Source organism: Gopherus flavomarginatus, chromosome 7 (genome assembly GCF_025201925.1).
Source record: "Gopherus flavomarginatus isolate rGopFla2 chromosome 7, rGopFla2.mat.asm, whole genome shotgun sequence".
Classification (NCBI taxonomy): Eukaryota; Metazoa; Chordata; order Testudines; family Testudinidae; genus Gopherus; species Gopherus flavomarginatus.
In genome coordinates this window covers 113,912,167-113,930,626 of record NC_066623.1, presented here as the reverse complement: position 1 = coordinate 113,930,626, position 18,460 = coordinate 113,912,167, and the positions used below count along the sequence as shown (strand labels likewise).

At 59.7% G+C, this 18,460-nt stretch overlaps 1 protein-coding gene across 1 annotated transcript in view; it reads right to left on the bottom strand.

The window, feature by feature from the left end:
• Positions 1-18,228, bottom strand: part of PTCH2 (patched 2) — a 54,406-nt gene extending 36,178 nt beyond the window's left edge. Inside the window, exon 1 of the mRNA XM_050961113.1 lies at positions 18,168-18,228. The gene's annotated coding sequence lies outside the window, so the exon portion shown is untranslated. The remainder of the gene's footprint in view (positions 1-18,167) is intronic.
• Positions 18,229-18,460: the final 232 nt, after the last annotated feature.

Sequence of the window (18,460 nt, the reverse complement as noted above, 5' to 3'; positions counted from 1 at the left end):
CCATGCAGAAGGGGGCATCCCACGGAACGGGCGGGGGACGGGACGCCATGCAGAAGGGGGCACCCCACGGAACGGGCGGGGGACGGGACGCCATGCAAAAGGGGGCACCCCACGGAACGGGCGTGGGACGGGACGCCATGCAGAAGGGGGCACCCCACGGAACGGGCGGGGGACGGGACGCCATGCAAAAGGGGGCACCCCACGGAACAGGCGTGGGACGGGACGCCATGCAGAAGGGGGCACCCCACGGAACGGGAGGGGGACGGGACGCCATGCAGAACGGGGCATCCCACGGAACGGGCGGGGGACGGGACGCCATGCAGAACGGGGCATCCCACGGAACGGGAGGGGGACGGGACGCCATGCAGAACCGGGCATTCCACGGAACGGGCGGGGGACGGGACGCCATGCAGAACGGGGCATCCCACGGAACGGGCGGGGGACGGGACGCCATGCAGAACGGGGCATCCCACGGAACGGGCGGGGGACGGGATGCCATGCAGAATGAGGCATCCCACGGAACGGGTGGGGGCTGGGACGCCATGCAGAATGGGGCACCCCACGGAACGGGCGGGGGACAGGACATCATGCAGAACAGAGCACCCCATGGAACGGGCAAGGGCCACCCCATGGAACAGCCCAGGACAGGGCACCACATGGAGGGCTGGGCCTGTCCAGGTTTCCTTTTCTCATTCTGTTTATTATGGTGGCACCTACAGCCCCCCTGCAGCCGGGGGCCCCACTGTGCCAGGCACCGCCCATGCCCCTGCCCAGATCTCACAATCTAACCCGACAGGGCACACTGAGGGAGGGGGTGGCATGCCACAGTCACCCAGCCAGGCAGTGACCCATCTGGCACCCAGCCCCCAGGCTGGCCGGCTGCTGGCCCCCCGTTTACAGTCAGTCCTTCAGGCCGCAGCCACTTGGCTCCTGGAAACGCGAGATGGATCAGTCCTGAGGCACAGCTCCCAGCAGGGAGCAGCCTGGAGCTGGGAGGGAACGCACGCAGCGGGCCCCAGCCTCAGTCCAGCCCCTGCCAAGGGAGCAGGATTGGGACCACGCTCCATCTCTCCAGCTTACGGCTCAGTGCAGCACTCTGCCAGCTCTGGCTGCCAGCCAGCGCACGGGAGGCCAAGCGCAGTGAGAGCGAGACCACAAATAAGCAACAGAATCTTCGCCTTTAATGACTTATTTCTTTCATGCTTTTATTTTTCCATCCCACCCTCCCCACAGGGCCCCAGGAACAGCTGGGGACAGTCGGATGGCAGTTGTGAAGGAGGCCATGCCAGGGAAGGCGGGGGAGCCATGGTGCCTGTGAAAGGGGACAGGGAGACGCAGGGGGTGCTGCGTGGGTGTTGGAGGAGGCATCCAAACCACTGCCAGCTGTTTGGGAGGTCAGGCAGGAGGTGCACTGAGCTGCTCCGGGCTCAGCCCAGCCACCCAGGAGAAACCCAGCATGGAGAGAGGGAAAAAGGGGAGGGGGAGAGAGATGGGGGTTATGAGGATGGACAGACAGCACCCGCTAGCGAGCGTGCAGGCCTTCTGTCTAGCCCCTCCTGCCATGCACTCCCCAGGGACCCCTCAGCGATCCTGCCCCCCCGAGCCCCGGCCATCCAGCTGCTGGGGATTTCCATGGCGCGTCTGTCGTTACCCCCCATTGCCACTGCAGGAAGAACTGCACATCTGCAAGTGTTGGGGGGGCGTCCCTTGTAATTAGTGTTAATTTGGAACAGGGCGCTCTGAGCCACGGGAGAGCTTCAAAGGCGACTGAGGAAGCCTCAAATTCCAACCTCCTAATTAACCAGGGAGCGAGATGAAAAGACAAGGCCGAAGCCCAGGCCTGCCAAGCGCACTTCAAATGGGAGGCTCGCTGGCTGGCACAGGGGGTGCGTGCCCACCCCGGCCCCCCAGATCTGAGCTGAGGGAGAGCCACCATGCCAGTCCTGGCTGGCTGCTGTAGCCCCAGGGGTGAGGGGACTGCACAGGGGGAGGGGAGCATGCAGTGGGGGGAGGGGGCTCTGCCAGCCAGCAAGATAGCAACAATGAGCATGTTAATGAGGAGCGCTATGCAAATTCGTCTTTCCTCCAATTAACAAAAGGAGCACTTGGCTTTCTCATGCACAGGGCCCCTCTGGTTCCAGCCAGCCCCCCCACCCCCAGCCCTGCATGGGGAGCAGTCGGGTTCCAATCTCCTCTGAGTCCTGAGGGCCTGGGGTGGCAGAGCCTCCCACTCCCCCTTGTGCTTCAGCATCCAGACACGGAGAGACCCTGCCGCCCCCGCCCCCCAGAAAACCCATGAGGCTGAGGATCGGGCACAGGAGCCTCGGGGCAGTGCCTGAGCCCGCCCCCCAACATGCTCCCGCAAAAGCCCAGCTCCCTATGGACCTCACCCCACACCAGACCCAGGGCTGGGTTAAAACCAGGGACCCCTCATATCACTGGCCGAGCACGGCCTGGCCCGGCACAGCGGGCAGCGGATGGACCCACCGGGACCAACAGGGCTGTGCTAGTTCTGGTGCCAATCAGCCTCCAAACACAGCTCCCGGAGGGGCCCCTATTCCCTCCCAGACAGTCGGACCCAGTGCAGTGGGAGGAGACCCGGAGCCCTCGCGGCCACGCACCCCATGGGCAGCTGCTCTGCGTGCGCCAGGCGAGGGCGGCGTGTACCCAGCCGGGGGGCAGGAGCAGACAGGCTGCACCCTGGTCTGGTGCCCAGAGCCACATGGGCTGAGGAACGCAGCCAGGAGCGGCTGCTTTCAGAGACATTCAAGCTGAGGGGGCCCTGCCCCCCAGTGTGGCACCAGCTCCCCCAGGCAGCTTTCCCAGCAGCCGCCTGGGACAGAACCGCTGACCCCTCTGGCCAGGGCGGCGTCTGCACGGCAGCCTCCCCTGCAGCCGACGATCCCCATAATTACAGCATCCTCAGCTCTCTGACAGCGCCAGGCACCTCCTCCCACTCAGCCAGGCCACCCCACTGAGCGCGCCAGGCCTGGGGAATTACCACCCCTCTGCCCATGGCTCGGTCTGGCCCTACCCCCTGCCCCTCCCCGAGCAAACTCTCTCTGGGGCATTTCCTCTGTCAGCACAACTCGCAGGCCAGCAGTGGCTGGAGGGCCCAGCTGAGCTCGGGGGCCCATTGTGCCAGGGGCTGCACCCCCGCCCCCTGCCCCACCACAGCCTCCAGTCTCAATGCTAGGCCCAGGCTTGGTGGGGAAGATGCTGGGCTAAGCTCACCCAGCAGGCAGAGCCAGGGACATGAGGCAGGCGTGCAGTAGACCACGCTGCCCCCCAGCTTCCCCCTGCAGGTGCCCAGGCCAGCAGCCGGAGCTAGGACCAGGTGCCCACGGATGGGCAGAGAGGTGGGGCTGATGCTGCGCCAGCCCAGTCCACGCTACTCTTTAGGGGCACTCTCCTTTGATTGCTATAGCAACAGCATGGCACCCACCTGCCATCATCCAGGCCTGCTCTGAGCTGGGGTGCAGATTGGTACCCCCGGAAGTGCCCCCTGCAGGGCCTGATGTTGAATGCTCCCAAAGGAGCGTCTCCTGCCCCGCCTCGCACAGGGGATGGACCCGGCCCCCTGCCGGGGGCCCTGCCCGTCTCTGAAGCAGCATTGCCCTTGGTGCCCTGCTGGCCGAGGCGTTGCCCCCCCTTGGCACGCAGCCCAGCAGTGTGGCCCAGCGGGCGGGTATTTCCTGGGGGTTGGGGCATCACCACAGGGTCCCCCTGCATCTCTCAGTGTTGGGCTCCCAAGTTCCAGGGGACGCATCAGCATGGAGCTAAATGGATGGGTAAGGGGCACCAGGGAGAGGGCTATGGACCACATCCCACCCCTCAGGCCCACTGCTCCATCGCCCCCACCCACCAAGGAGCCAGGGGGCCTCCCTGGAGAGGCTGGGCTGCAACCTGCCCTCCAAGATCTCCCCAGCCCCCCACATCCAGAAGGGGCAGGGAGGTCCCCATGGCTGCCGGAGCCCTACACACAGCTCCACTGTCTGCACCTGCCATCCATGGGTTCAGACCCAGGCTGCTGCTGCCTGGGATGGGACGTGAAAGGGGACCCGAGGCCACCCCAGCTTTTGCAGGGCAGCACACCCAGCGCTGCAGTCACTGCAGCAAGAGAGTTTTAGGGCCCCCCTGTTCAGGACGGGGGGGATCACCACAACCAGCCAGCGCCCCTACACTCAGCCTCCAGGAGCTGAATTCATGCCACAATGCACTGCCCCTCGCTGCCTCCAGCAGAGTGAGCGAGAGGATCCAGACGCTGGTGTCCTGCCCACACTGCTGCCAGCTGCAAAGCCTGGCAGACTTAGCCCCAACCTGCCACTGAGCCACCCAGGATGCCCTGAGCCATGCCCCAAAGCTGGGGAGCAGAATGCAGGCCATGTGGACACCCAGCAGCCAGCCAGCCCTACAGTGCATTCACACCCCAGCTGGGAGAGGGCAAGTGGTCGGTTGGAGGACAGGGCAGGACAGGGCTGGAGCTGGGCAGTGTGGAATTGCATACGGAGCCCAGGTGCACCGCTGTGTACGCCATCAGGAACACGGCATAGCCAGATGCAACCTAACCGGGCAGGGAGAGCCGCTCTCGCCAACGGGGCCTGTCACCACCAATACCCCTCAGCTCCTTGCCTGCCCCTTCGTGCTGCCTGCCCCCCTCCCCGGCACTCATACCTACAGCCCAGCAGTGCACCGCCTTGGGGGTCCTGAAGTCACACGCACACACCCCGGCTGGCAGCACCCCCTATCACATGCCCTGCCAGAACCAGCACTGGTGCAGAGCCAGGAGCTCAGCCTGGGACCCACCGAGCCCTGGGCCTCCCTGCTGAGGCTGCCGACAAGGGGACAGCAAGAACCAAGGGCGATGGCAACTTCTGGGCCTATGGGGAGCCTGGCTGAGCCCCCTCAACTCATCACATGAGCCACCCAAGAGCCTTGGCCGGGAGGCAGGGCTGGCAAAGGCTGGACCCCGGCACCTGCCCCTCTCCCCCAGACGCTCCCGCTCTAATGGCGGCCACACGAACGGAGCTCCCAGGAAACCTGCCCACCCGTCACAAACCCCCTTTGCCCCCAACCGCAGCATCAACCCGCCTGGCCAATTCAGGGGCATTGTGAGCTGATGGGCCTGCGAACCCGGGTCTCCCAGCGGGCTGCCCCCCACTGCACCTCCCAGAGGCTCAGAGCACCCAGCAGGGCTTCTATGGCAGGGCGCCCAAACTGCCCCCTAAACAAAAAGCCCCAAATATTGAGACTGTCCCAATAAAATCTGGTCACCCGACTTAGAAATCTATAGGCTGAGTCGCCCAGGAGTGATGATTGCAATTCCATCCCCAGCCCTGGCAGGGCAGCGAGGAGTGGGGGGACAGAGTGTCAGAACACCTGGGTTCTAGTCCCCGTGCCCCAGGTTTCCCCACTGGCAGCAATGGGACTAAAGATCCTGCAGAGCAGGGGGCGAGGCTGTGTGCCATACTGTCTGCTAAGTGCTTTGAGATCCTGGGATAAAGGGCAGAAATCCCAGGGTTGTTCCAGGCACAGACAGGGGGAAATGGCTCACCCAGATGACAGGCCCCGTGTGAAGCCAGCTGTCTCCACGCAGCTGGGGGCTGCCAGGCAGACGAAGAAAGCCAGGGCCAGGAACACAGACAGACGGCAGCCTGGGGGCTCTGGATACTGGGGCTTCCCCAGCCCACAGCCATGGAGCTGCCCGCTGGGCTGGAAACCACTATGAAGCATGGGGGTCACTCTGGCACCTGGGCACCTCCAGCTATGGGGCACACTCCCCAATACCACCCTACAACCTGCCATGGGCTTGGAGCCCTGATCAGTCCTGCTTGGGCCCCTCCCTACTGCTCAGGCTCCCAATTGCAGGAGATCTTAGCCTGAGCCCATCACCCTGGTATCTGGGTTCCGGGAATCTCCTCTCCCCTCCCTGTGACAAGCCCTGTGGTAGCAGTTACTGGCACCCATTGATTTCATGGCTCCCCCCACGGCGTGCTCAAACATTAGGGTCAGGCCTGTTCCAACGGGGCTGCCCTGCTTTCGTACCTGCGGGCAGCCGAGCGGCACCAATATGGGGCCATGGCATGGGTACAAAGTGCTGCAGGGCTCCTGGGCTGGGACAACATGGGGCACCCAAAGTCCCCCATGTGACACACAACAGCATCACACACAGCCCGCCCTCCCCCCAGCATGATAAACAACAGCGTCACACGAAGGCTGGGCCACCTGATGTAACACACAATGGCATCACATACAGCCCGGTCCCCCGCGTAACATACAATGGTGTCACACACAGCCTGCCCTTCCCCCAGCATAAGTGTCACACAAAGGCCGGGCCCAATAATGTAACACAAAACAAACAGTGTCACACGCAGCCCAGGCCCCCCACGCAACAACAATGGTATCACACACAGGCGACCCCTCCCAACACCCCCGTGTAACACACAACAGCGATGCACACAGCCCGGGCCCCCTGTGTAACACACAAAGGCCAGGCCCCCTGACATCACACACAGTCACACAGCAACACGCCAAGTGGCACCAGAGCTGGCTCACCTGAATGATTTAGATAATAATGTGGCACGGAGAGGACACTTACAGAGTCTATGGATGATACCAAGCTGGGAGGGGTTGCAAGTGCTTTGGAGGACAGGATTAAAATTCAAAACGATCTGGATAAACTGGAGAAATGGCCTGAAGTAAATAGGATGAAATTCAAGAAGGACAAATGCAAAGTGCTCCACTGAGGAAGGAACAATCAGTTGCACAGATACAAAATGGGAACTGACTGCCAAGGAAAAAGCACTGCGGAAAGGGATCTGGGGGTCAGAGTGGATCACAAGCTAAATATGAGTCGATAGTGTAACACTGTTACAAAAAAAGCAAGCAAGCATCATTCTGGGCTGTATTAGCAGGAGTGTTGTGAGCAAGACATGAGAAGTCATTCTTCCACTCTATCCGTGCTGATTAGGCCTCAACTGGAGTATTGTTTCCAGTTCTGGGAGCCACATTTCAGGAGAGATGGGAACAAATTGGAGAAAGTCCAGAGAAGAGCAACAAAAATGATTAAAGGTTTGTCATAAACAGATAGCTAAGGGTTAACGTCTCTTTCACCTGGAAAGAAGTATCTGAAACACCTGACCAGAGGACCAATCAGGAAACAGGATTTTTTCAACTCTGGGTGGAGGGTTTTTTGTGTGTGAGTCCTTTGTTCTTTGGTCTTCTGCCTGCACTCTCGGCTATGAGGGGATTTCTATTTCCTGCTTTCTAATCTTCTGTTTCCAAGTTGTGAGTACAGAGATCATAAAAACAATAGGGGTTATTGTTTTTTTCTTTTGTATTTACATGTCTATAGTTGCTGGAGTGCTTTGAATTGTATTCTTTTTGAATAAGGCTGTTTATTCATATTTCTTTTAAGCAATTGACCCTGTATTTGTCACCTTAATACAGAGAGACCATTTTTCTGTATTTTTTCTTTCTTTTTACATAAAGCTTTCTTTTTAAGACCTGTTGGAGTTTTTCTTTAGTGGGGGACTCCAGGGAATTGAGTCTGTGCTCACCAGGGAATTGGTGGGAGGAAGAAGTCAGGGGGAAATCTGTGTGTGTTAGATTTACTAGCCTGACTTTGCATACCCTCTGGGTGAAGAGGGAAGTACTTCTGTTTCCAGGACTGGAAATAGGGAGGGTGGAGTTCCTCTGTTTAGATTCACGGAGCTTGCTTCTGTGTATCTCTCCAGGAACCCAGGGAGGGAACACCTGGAGGGGGGAAGGGAAAAGGTTTATTTCCCTTTGTTGTGAGACTCAAAGGATTTGGGTCTTGGGGTCCCCAGGGAAGGTTTTTGTGGGGACCAGAGTGCCCCAAAACACTCTTAATTTTTTGGGTGGTGGCAGCTTTACCAGGTCCAAGCTGGTAACTAAGCTTGGAGGTTTTCAGCTAACCCCCATATTTTGGACGCTAAGGTCCAAATCTGGGACTAGGTTTATGACAAGGTTGAGAAAACATGAACTATGAGGGATGACTGGAAACACTGAGTTTGTTCAATGTGGAGAAGAGAAGACTGAGAGGGGACACGATCACAGTTTTCGAGTACATAAAAGGTTGTTACAAGGAGGAGGGAGGTAAATTGTTCTGAGGCTAGGACAAGAGGCAATGGGTTTAAATCGCAGCCAGGGCGGTTTAGGTTGGACATCAGGAAACACTTCCTAACTGTCAGGGTGGTTAAACACTGGAATAAATTGCCCAGGGAGGTGGTGGAATCTCCATCTCTGGAGATTTGTAAGAGCAGGTTGGACAAGGGATGGTCTAGATCAGGGGCAGTCAACAGGAGGATCATGGACCAAGTCTAGACTGCCAGACGCTTCTGGACAGACCACACAATCATCATTATTATTGTCATTGTTGTACTATTTTCTCTAGAGTCTGGACCTTGACTGTACCTGGCTCAAGAAACGTGGCCCTTGACAGTAAATAATTGATTATCGCTGGCCTAGATAATCCTTAGTTTTGCCATGAATGCAAGGGATGATCTCTCGAGGTCCCTTCCAGTCCTTCTATTCGATAAGAACCGTGACATCACACTGCATCACACGACATCACACCTTTCCGCCAGCTGGGGCAGGCTAGCCCCTAGCCCAGCCCCTTCCATGGCCCCCTCCCACGGCCACTGCTCCAGGCTAGCACCCCCAGGCCCGGAGCACCAGGAGGGCGGGTGACACGGCCCGAGCTGGGGCCACCACACAGGGGGAGCCACTCAGTGGGAAGCAGGAGGGGGGCTCTGGAGGCGGACCATGGGTGGGGACACATCTGGCTGTTTGGAGCAGCACAGCCTCCCCAGCCTACAATACCTGTCGCTCATGTCTGGCGCCTCACAATGACACACCGTGACATCATGATCCCCCACGAAAAGGCGGGGGTGGGGGAAGACACGCTGGGCTGGGGCTCCAGCAACCAGAGTTCAAATCCCCACTCTGCAATGTTGGGTAAATCCCAGGATGTGCGAGTATGCACACTGTTCCTCAGTTTACCATCCATGCAATGGGGCTAATAATCCTGCCTTTGTCTGTGTAGCCTGGGAGCTCCTTGCTGGCAGCGGCTGCCTCATTGTGTGTCCAGGCAGCACCTAACACAACAGGGCCCTGAGCTCAGCTGGGGCAGGCAGGTGCTACCATAAGATACCTGGTAAGGGCCCCACTCAGAAGTGGCCCTCGTGTGTGCATGCCCCCGGTCTCTGGGGTATTTCCCACACCCATCGGTGCGCAGGAGGCCACGCAGAGCCATGCACAAGGTTTAACAGCCCGGCCAACTTAAATACAACAATCTCCTCCTGACTGCACGCAACCCCGCCCCTGCTGGGGCCTATGGCATGACACTGCCAACCCCAGGGAGTGCCCAGCATAACAGGCCCCACTTCTGCAGCCAGGAGCAGCCCCACAGCAGCGATGGAGCTGCAGCAGCCACGCTGGCCAAACACAAGAAGGGAGGGCAATAAAGGGCTGGGGCGGCCACCTGACTGCACCAGGCCCTTGCTGGCCCACGAGGCTGCTGGGTTCTCTGCTGCTATGAGCTGAGCCAGGCTTGACTTAAGGGCACATGAAGACGGGTCCTTCGCTGCCTAGGATGTCGCCAGGCTCCCTGCTCCTCTCCTGCCATCCGTCCAGCCCCAGCAGGGGCCAGCCAAGGGCCTGCCCAAGTCCAGTTAGTCCACGGGGCCCTTTCCAACAACATGCTCGGCTCAGGCTCTAGAGAGGAGTTGCCCCATTGCACTCCGCTGGGAGCTGGCAGCCCTTCCCTGCTCCAGGACGGGCCCCAATTCCCTTTGGGACACAGCTATGAAAGCATGGGCAGGGGGGCAAACGAAAGACATGCCCCCCCCCCAGCACTCACACAGACACACACGTGCGCGCTCTGACTCAGCTTGCTAGCCCCAGCCCCGAGGGCTGCAGTGCACGCAGGCCGGGGGCCACCTTCAAAGTGTTGTGGGATGGATTAGCGGGATTAGGGAGCGGGTGAAAGGAGCCGTGCTGCTCCGGAGGAAGTCGTGCCGAGGGCAGGCTAAAAGAGCCATTTTCACCTGGCCCGCCAGCGGCCGCCAGCTTCGCCTGTCACAACACGGCCGCAGGGGCCCTGCTCTGCTCTGCAGCCCCTGTGTCCAGGGGGGGAGGGAATACTGCCAGTTGGGTGCCCAGGATGGGCACTGGAGGGGTGGGTGGCTTGCAGCCCCCCTCCAGTTCCTCCCCCTCAGACAGCCCCAGTGGGGAGTCTCCCCGCACTGCTGGAGGGGGCAGCAGCTGGGGGTCCTCCTGGTAGGCAGAGAAAACCCCGGGCTGGGGGATGAATGCCGTGGACTGTGCCCCCCACAGACCCTTCTCTAACAACCCCAGCCCCCCAAAAGCAGGTTCTCCCGCCGCCTTTCCAACCAGACAAGGCAAAGGGCGACCAGCTTCCCAAGCCAGCAGAGGAGCCGGGGACCCAGCCAGGCCTGTGCCTCTCGGCGCCAAACAAACATCTTTATCAGTAGAAAGCCCAAGGGCTGGCTTGGTGGGGGAGGGAAAAGGCCTCTCCTGAAGGAGCTCCCAGAGCCGCCGCCGGGGATGAGGGGCTGCGTGACCCCCCAAAATATGGCGGGGGGAGAGAGTCGGTTGGGAACCATTCACTGCTAAGACTCCTGTCAGCACTGACATAAATTTCCACTGGTGTTGGAATTTAGGCCCTGGCTATTTCCATATGTATAGGGCTGCCTGGACTAATTATGCTAATCATCTCCTCTGTCGGGCGCTGTGAAAAATGGCTGCATTAGGCACTCCACTGCCTGCTAATGTGCCTTAATGCAGGGCTGAAACATACATTCATCCCCCTCTGAATGGGGGAATTTTTCCACTTTGCTGCCTTCATTCAGGCACGAAATGAAGGTTTTGAACTCAGACCACTTTTCCAGGCCTGAGGAGGAAGCAGAGAATAAAACTCTTCTTGGCCCCTCTCCCTGCCCCCACCCCCACCCCAAACAGAAAACACCAAACACTAAAACCAAACACTGCTGTCCACAAAACTCTTGCTGGGTCTTTAAAAAAAAAAATCAGCAATTTTTCCATCCATCACAAGTGATCAATCGGTCACTCGGGGGTGGGAGGGGGCCCTGAGAAGAAAGCCAGGAAGATACTTCCCCCCACCATAAAAAACCCAAAGATTTCTGCCCCCACGCAGCTTTGACAGATTGAGCCGGGCTCCAACTCTGAGCTGGCTTCAGACAAGAAAGCGCCTTTCACAGACAGCCCCGGCTGCAGGGAGAAGATGCTTCAGAGCAAATGTCACAGTGGAGGGAGCAAACAAAGCAGATTTTTAAGCTAATGGAGCAGGCCGTGGGTGAGCTGGGGGGGCAAGGTGAGGATCTTCTGCTCGCTGCCTGAATACAAACCTGGTTCCCTCTTTTGCTGGTGCGGAGAGCGAGGTCTGTCCCTGAGAGCCTGGGCTAGCGTACGGGTCGACCCTCCCCCACAAAAAAGCAGGGTCGGGGGAAGGCGGCAGAGTCAGCTGAACGACACGTGAGGCAAAGGAACCAGGGCCATGCTCTGGACAGGGGCAGCAGCAAAGTGGCAGCCACAAAAAAGTCCGGAGGAAAAATGATCTTGGGATGCCAGCCAGAGGTGGGCGCACCTGCCAGTCCCCTCTCCACGGGGCAGCACATAGCAGGGGGAGGAGACACGCTCAGGCAGCTGAACTGCGCCAGGTGCAGGCTCCAGCGAGCCTCATGTCCCATTGCCAGCTCTCAATAGCCGTGGGATTTTGGGGGGCACCCAACTTGAGCCATTCCCGCGGGCTAGAGGTTCACAGGGCGGCTGCTCAGCATTTCCCGACAGAGCAACTCCCGCGGCATCACAGCGCCCCAGGTCGGGCTCCCAACTTCCCCCCGGAAAACAGAGCCTGTGCATGGTCTCCCATTCACTCTGCTGCCCTCACCCAGAGCTCCTGACTCCTTTGACCGCAGCTAGGAAGTGGCTACCAGGGGATCCAATGTGACTGCCCAGGCTGGTTGCCTGTGACCTCCACTGCCCACACCATCCAGTGACAGCCCTGATGGACTATATCCCCCCCCCCCCCAAAACGCTACTCCCCCTCCCCAGGCTAGTGCGCCGCAGCATCCACAGACACTCCCCTCCCCCCCATGCACATACTGACTCCGGTGGGCCTGGATTCCAGCAGCCTGGCTGATTCCTCGCAGCGCCTACACCTGTCCTCCCGCAGGCCGGCTCCTTGCTCAGCCGTTAGCACCCCCAGTGCCTCTCTGGAGCCTGCCATTAGCCAGGAGACCACCCAGCACTGCCAGTGCCCTCCCCTAGTCTCTGCTCTGCAGACACTGCCGCTCCCCTCCTGCTGGATTTCCTCGGCCCCGGGCCCAGCTGGGAGCACAGGCCAGGATGCAGCTCCCGGAATGTGTGCAGGCCCCCAGAACACCTCCCCAGCCCCCCACACTGACCCTTTGACAGGTGGCTTCATCCCTCCCTTGTTTTTCCTCTTTCAAGGGGCCCTGCGTGGAGATGGCAGGTCATCTCCAGCGAGATCTCCTGGACTAGGGACCCGTTGCCCAGCTCCCCCTCAGTGAGCTGCATGTGCCCAGGGGTTTGTCCCCCTCCTGCCAGCCCATTGCGGGCCAGGACAGTGCCAACGCCTCCCCGAGCAGACAGCCCCCTGAGCCATGCTGGCTCTGTCTGAAATGAAGCCAGGCAGCTACAGAGAGGCCAGCGATGCCTGCCACACCGGGCTGGCTGACAGGCCACCAGTGCCTCCTGGTCCAACCCCAGCCAGGGCCGGGCCTGGCACTCAGGGTCCAACAGCGGGGCACATGGTACCAGTCTCAGGTGCGAGGGGTCCAGCATGCACAAGGGCCTCCAGGGGGCGCTGCTGCCCAGGAGCTCGGGAGCTGTGGGGGGGACCTGCAGGTGGGATCTCGGTGACAGAGGCTGACCAGCACCTGCCAGACGGCTTCCCTCCAGCATCTGCTACCCAACTTCCCTCTGCCCTCCCGGGACCTCCTCTTCTCTCCCTTTCCCTAAGTCCCACCCCGCCCTCCCCAGGCTGATTCGCAGAGGCCAGGCTCAGAATCGCCCCTCTCTGCCCCCTTGGTCCCACATACCAGAGTTTAGGGGCAGTGAGCCCCTCACTTTCCACAGTCCTTCCGCCGGGGACAGGGAGTGAGGGCGATTCTCGCACGCCAGGTGGCTGGGAAGCTGCTGCACAGGGCACTGGGCTGCTCCAGTTAGAGGCTAACGCAGCCTTCCCCTGACCCAGCTCTTGGCCCCATAAATCACCCCAGCTCAGCAAACACACTCAGACAGCCAGGAACAGCTGTCAGGTGGCCAGAGGTAACTCAACACTCAGCCGGGGGGTTCAAAGCCTCCAAGAAGCTAATCGCTTTAGAGGCACCTAACTGAACATTTCCACAGGCAATCCCAATTTACGGGCACCGTCATCTCTTTTCCCATTCCCATTCCCCCCCCGTGGATCAGGCCGGTCAATAACCCCTTCTCCAGCACAGGCATGGCCTGTATGGCCCAGGCTGGTTTCCATCTTTCCACGTGCCACCCCTCCTGCCTCCAGCGGCAGCTGAAACCCTGCCATGTTCCCTCCCTCCACAATGGTCCCGATCCTGCTGGCCTGGCACAGGAGGCGAACTCTCACGACAGGCTCCATCATGGGAATGGAGCGGGCCCCTCACAGGCCGGTCTGATGTCAGCCTGCCCCCAAGAGGAAGTGACTGCAGTGAGAGGAGGCCGCTCGTTCGATCGCGGGTGCCCTTTAAAGTCCGATGGTAGAGAGATACCCAGATAACCCTGGCAAGTGACCTGCACCCACATGCTGCAGAGGAAGGCCAAAAAAAATCACAATGTCCCTGCCAATCTGACCAGGGGGAAATTTCTTCCTGACCTTACGTATGGCATGAACCTGTAGAAGAGGTGCTCATTGCCACCTTACAGCCCTGGCCCACCCAGCCCCATGTCTGATCTCCAGCTGGGGAAATCTCTGAGGAAGGAGACAAAAAATCCCAGAATTCATTGGGCAGGGCCGGCGCTATCATTTAGGCAGCCTAGGCAATCGCCTAAGGCGCCAGGATTATTCGGGGGGCGGCATTTTGCTCGGGGGGGTGGCAGGCGGCTCTGGTTGACCTGCCGCAGTCGTGCCTGCAGACGGTCGGCTGCTCACGCGGCTCCGTGGGACCTCCCGCAGGCATGACTGCGGCAGCTCCACCGGAGCCACGGACCAACGGACCCTCCGCAGGCATGACTGCGGCAGGTCCACCGGAGCCGCGGGATCAGCGCCGGGGGCGGCGAAATGGCCATGTGCCTAGGGCGCGAGAAACCCTAGCACTGGTCCTGGCTCTGGGGGAGGGGAAATCCCTTCCTGGCCCCTGCCAGTGGGAGTCAAACCCTGAAGCATGAGTGTTGGGAACACAAGCCCCAGGGCTGCTGAGCCTGGCCCCACTCCACCGTCACAAGCAGTCCCACCAGAGAGTCGTGTTCATACGTATCCTCCCCTCTCTTCAGACTCATTACGTTGTTTGCCCCCCACAACTCCTGTCAGGAGGTTGTTCCCGAACCTGGGCCCTCCGACGGGGAGAAACTTTCGTCTAAATTTCCAGCCTGAATTGGCCCCTGGCCAGTTCGTACCCATTTGTTCCTGTGCCAGCACCACCCTTCACGTTAACGAGCTCGTCACCCTCCCTAGGTGGCGTTTACCCCAAGCGTATTGCAAGAGAGCAAAGATCAAGTCCCCCCTCAGCTCCCCCAAGCTCCTTTCAGCAGCCAGGCCCTCAGTTCCCTGATCATCCTCACAGCTCTTTCCTGCACCAGTCCCATCCTGGGGCAGGCTCCACACAGCAGCAGGGTGTGTGGCAGGGTCTGTGCTGCATGCTGGGGCCTGCCTGCTTCCCTCCCCCCACGTAACAGCAGAGTCAGACCCATGGACCCATCCCTGCCATCACCTTCTGGAGAAGCCCAAGGCCATGGCAGCCAGCAACAAGTCCTGGGGCTTGGAGCCCCTTCCCAGGCTGGGGACTTGATCAGTTGCTGCTGTCGTCCATGGCTCCGGGGGCACCCTCTCCCCCCATAGGCATGCTCTGGGCAATGCTCTTCTGCATGCAGGGCAGCGGGTAGCTAACTGCATTGTCAGGGAGCCAAGCGCTGGTGCAAGGTACCCGCCCGACAGGACCCGCGAGCCCTTGGCTTCTCCACAGGCTAGTGTAAGCTTCCCATATAGCGTCCTCGGCCTGCGGGACACGGCCCTGCAGTGGGGAGAGGGGACTTGAGCCTGCCTGGCCCATTCTGTCCTCAGTCTCTCTAACAAAACTGCTCTAGGTCTGCTCAGTGCCCGCCACGCTGGCGGCTGGTTTGGAGAGGGACCCTTGGCACCCCCACGCCCTGGCCGACATCCGATCCCAACCCCTCCATCACCAGTGACCCGGATTCGTGGAGAACCTGCAGCTCTACTCGTGTGACCCAGTGACAAAAAGAATCAAGGACTTCAGCTGACCCAGCTCCACCCCCATCTCGGACCAGGGCTGATCTGCTCTGGCCATTCCTTTGCAGCTGATTTATCATTTGCCCCCCAGAGATACAAGCAGCAGCTGCCCTGAGCTGCCTCGTACCAGAAAATCAAACCCAGCCCTTCCCAAAACGGAAGGACCCCTCGCTGCCACCCACCCCGCCCCACTCCTCCCGAGAGGCAGGACCGGGGCCAAGCCACTGCCACAAGATCTAGCCCCCATGCCCACTTGATGAAGGGGTCAGCCCTGGCTCAGCAGACTGATGGGAATCCCCAGGGCACAGGAGTAGGGCCGGCTGACGGAAGAGCTAGACGTGGCCCAAGTCCCTGTGGCAAGGACTGTGCCATTGCCCCGCTGGGAACCAGGAGTGAAAGCCATTGGAACGGGACACCCTCAGGGAACAGCAGGCAGCAATGCCCGTGGGCAGAGTGAGCTGCCTGGGCCCTGACCAGTGCACAGAGCTTGGCTGCTTGGAGGTGTGATGGCAAAGGAATCCAGGGGGCAGCTGTTAAGCACAGACATAGTCACACCATTTACGTCCTGAGCCCAGCCACTCCTTCTCTGCAACAGCTCCTGACCTGGGCACAGCATCTCGCCCCGGCCTCCTCCTTGGGGGGCCCACCCACGACCCCTAGAGAAGGACAGCAGTAGAGTCCAGCAAACACCTCTCCTGGAACTTCCTGTCTCCTGGGTCTCCGTCCCGCATGCCCCTGCCTGGCTCCCAGGCAGCAGGAAGGGAGCTGAAGCCAGGAAACCCTGCAGAGCAGATTTCCCTGCACCGGGGTGTTTTGGTAGGATGTGAATTCCAGACTCCCAAACCCACTAGCCAAGGCCCCAATCCTCTAGCCACCGCCACAGGCGAGCTAGGCACGGACGGCCAAGGGGCTGCTGTACAGGGTGAGAGGCAGAGAGGAGCAGCTCTCTCAAGAGCAGGGCCATGGGACTAGAAAGAGTCTGACCCACATCCCACGTTAGCACTGGAAAAGCTACTGCGGCCTTCGTCTGCACCCAGGGCCCAATCCCACCCCCGGTGAAGTCAGTGGGATGGCAGGGAAGTTCTGATGGACGACGTCGCTGGGCGAGCCACTTTGATCCTACTGAACCGCAACAGAGCCAGATCGATGCCCAAGCACCTGCAGTGCCCATGCAAACACCCCAACCATCAACATCAAGGGGCCCCCCAGGACCTCGGCCACCAGAACCTTCCATCGGGTCCCGATACGCGGCCCAGCACTGTGCCAGGGGACACTGCAGCCACTGGCCTGCTCCGGATTCTCCAACAGCACTTACACCCTGCACAGCTCACGAGCAGGGCACTACACTGGGGCCCTCTTTGCACGGAGTCCCCCCCCACCATCTACCCATCTCTGAGCACCAGCACGCTCAGCACTGGCCAGACTATCACATCAAGCCACTGCTCAGAGGAGTTCAGTCTCGGAAGCACAGATCTGACTGCACATGCTAGCCTCAGCCGGGTGATCATCTCACAGCCAGAAGGTTCACATGGCATCAGCAGATCTCTCTTATCGGCAGCGCTTGGCACTACCCTCTGCCCATTCAAAGGACTGGGCAGATGTCTCCCGACGCCACCTTGCAGCGTGCTACTAAGCAGGTAAAGGCTATCATCTGCATTTCACAGATGAGGAAACTAAGGCACAGAGTGACCACTGGAAATGCCCAAGCCCAGCGTGAGAGTCAGAATTGGACCCTGCCTCCTGAACCCACGACTGTTCCTCTAACCCACACAGCCCATCGCATGCCCGAAGCACTCGCAAAGCCACTGCCATTGCTCAGAGCGCCAAACAACATCCAGGCAGCACAAAGCGGCCTCTTGGGTGAACACGAGCTAGCACAGAGCAGCCCTGAGCCAGACAGCATGGCACCCAGGCCAGCCCCTGGCACATACAGAGAATCTCAGAACAACCACAATCCTGGGCTTCTGTGTCACCTGAAACTCCCCCTGCGCTTTGAGCTCTCACACGGAGCAGCATGAGCTTCCAGCAGGATAGCGAGCTGTGTCAGCACACCTTGATTCAAAGCACCTCTCCCCACACATCTCTGCCCCCCCATGCTGCACTGTTCCTATCCCCCACTCCCCTTTGAGACTCAGAGCCCAGCTCTCATCTCCCCCAGGAGCACATCTGAGATCCTGGTTCCTTGCCCCGTTCAACAGACACCAACCTGGAAAGCTACCAACGCCAAGCCACCAAAATCCCACATGGTACAGCCTCGCTTTGCATGCAGAAAAAGGCCAGGGTGTGGGTGTGTGTGTGGTGTGGTGTATTTCCCGTCTTCAAATGCTGAACAGCTGCAGTTGGGGATGGATTTTTTTTTTGGCATTACAAATCTGTGTAATGCAGAGGAAGGACGGGGGGGAGATAAGACCTTGCCTCCTTTTCTTAACAGCCGCTCAGACACCCCTCTTCTCTGTGTGAAACAGGTGTGTAAACTTCACTGGCATTCACGGTGGGGAGGGAAGGGGGCTCTTTTAAAGGGCTGGGCCAGTAAAGTTGCTTCTATTGTTGAACAAAATCCAGGAGTAGTTCAGGACCACACATGGAGCTGGGGGGCGGGGAGGGAGGAGCGCTGTAGCTCAAAGATGGCTGACACAGCCGGAGGGTGTGAAAGTCCAACCTGATGTGGCCTCGGAGAAGGGCTGCGAGAAGAGGCTGCGCGGGTGTCCCAGCGGCAGAGAAGCCAGCGACCCTGAGAACGGAAAAGTCCTCCCGGAGCAGGAGAAGGAAAACTCGGAACACCCAGCAGCCGCGGGGAGAGCGCAGAATTCCAGGCTGAACTTATTAATAACAAAGGAATCATTTTTATCAAATGTTTCCACTAGGAAATGAGGCTTTGCTCTCCTCTGCCCCTTGCTTTCGGCTGTTTGTGTTCTCACTTGCTTCCCGTCTCCTTCTCCCCTGGGGGGCGCA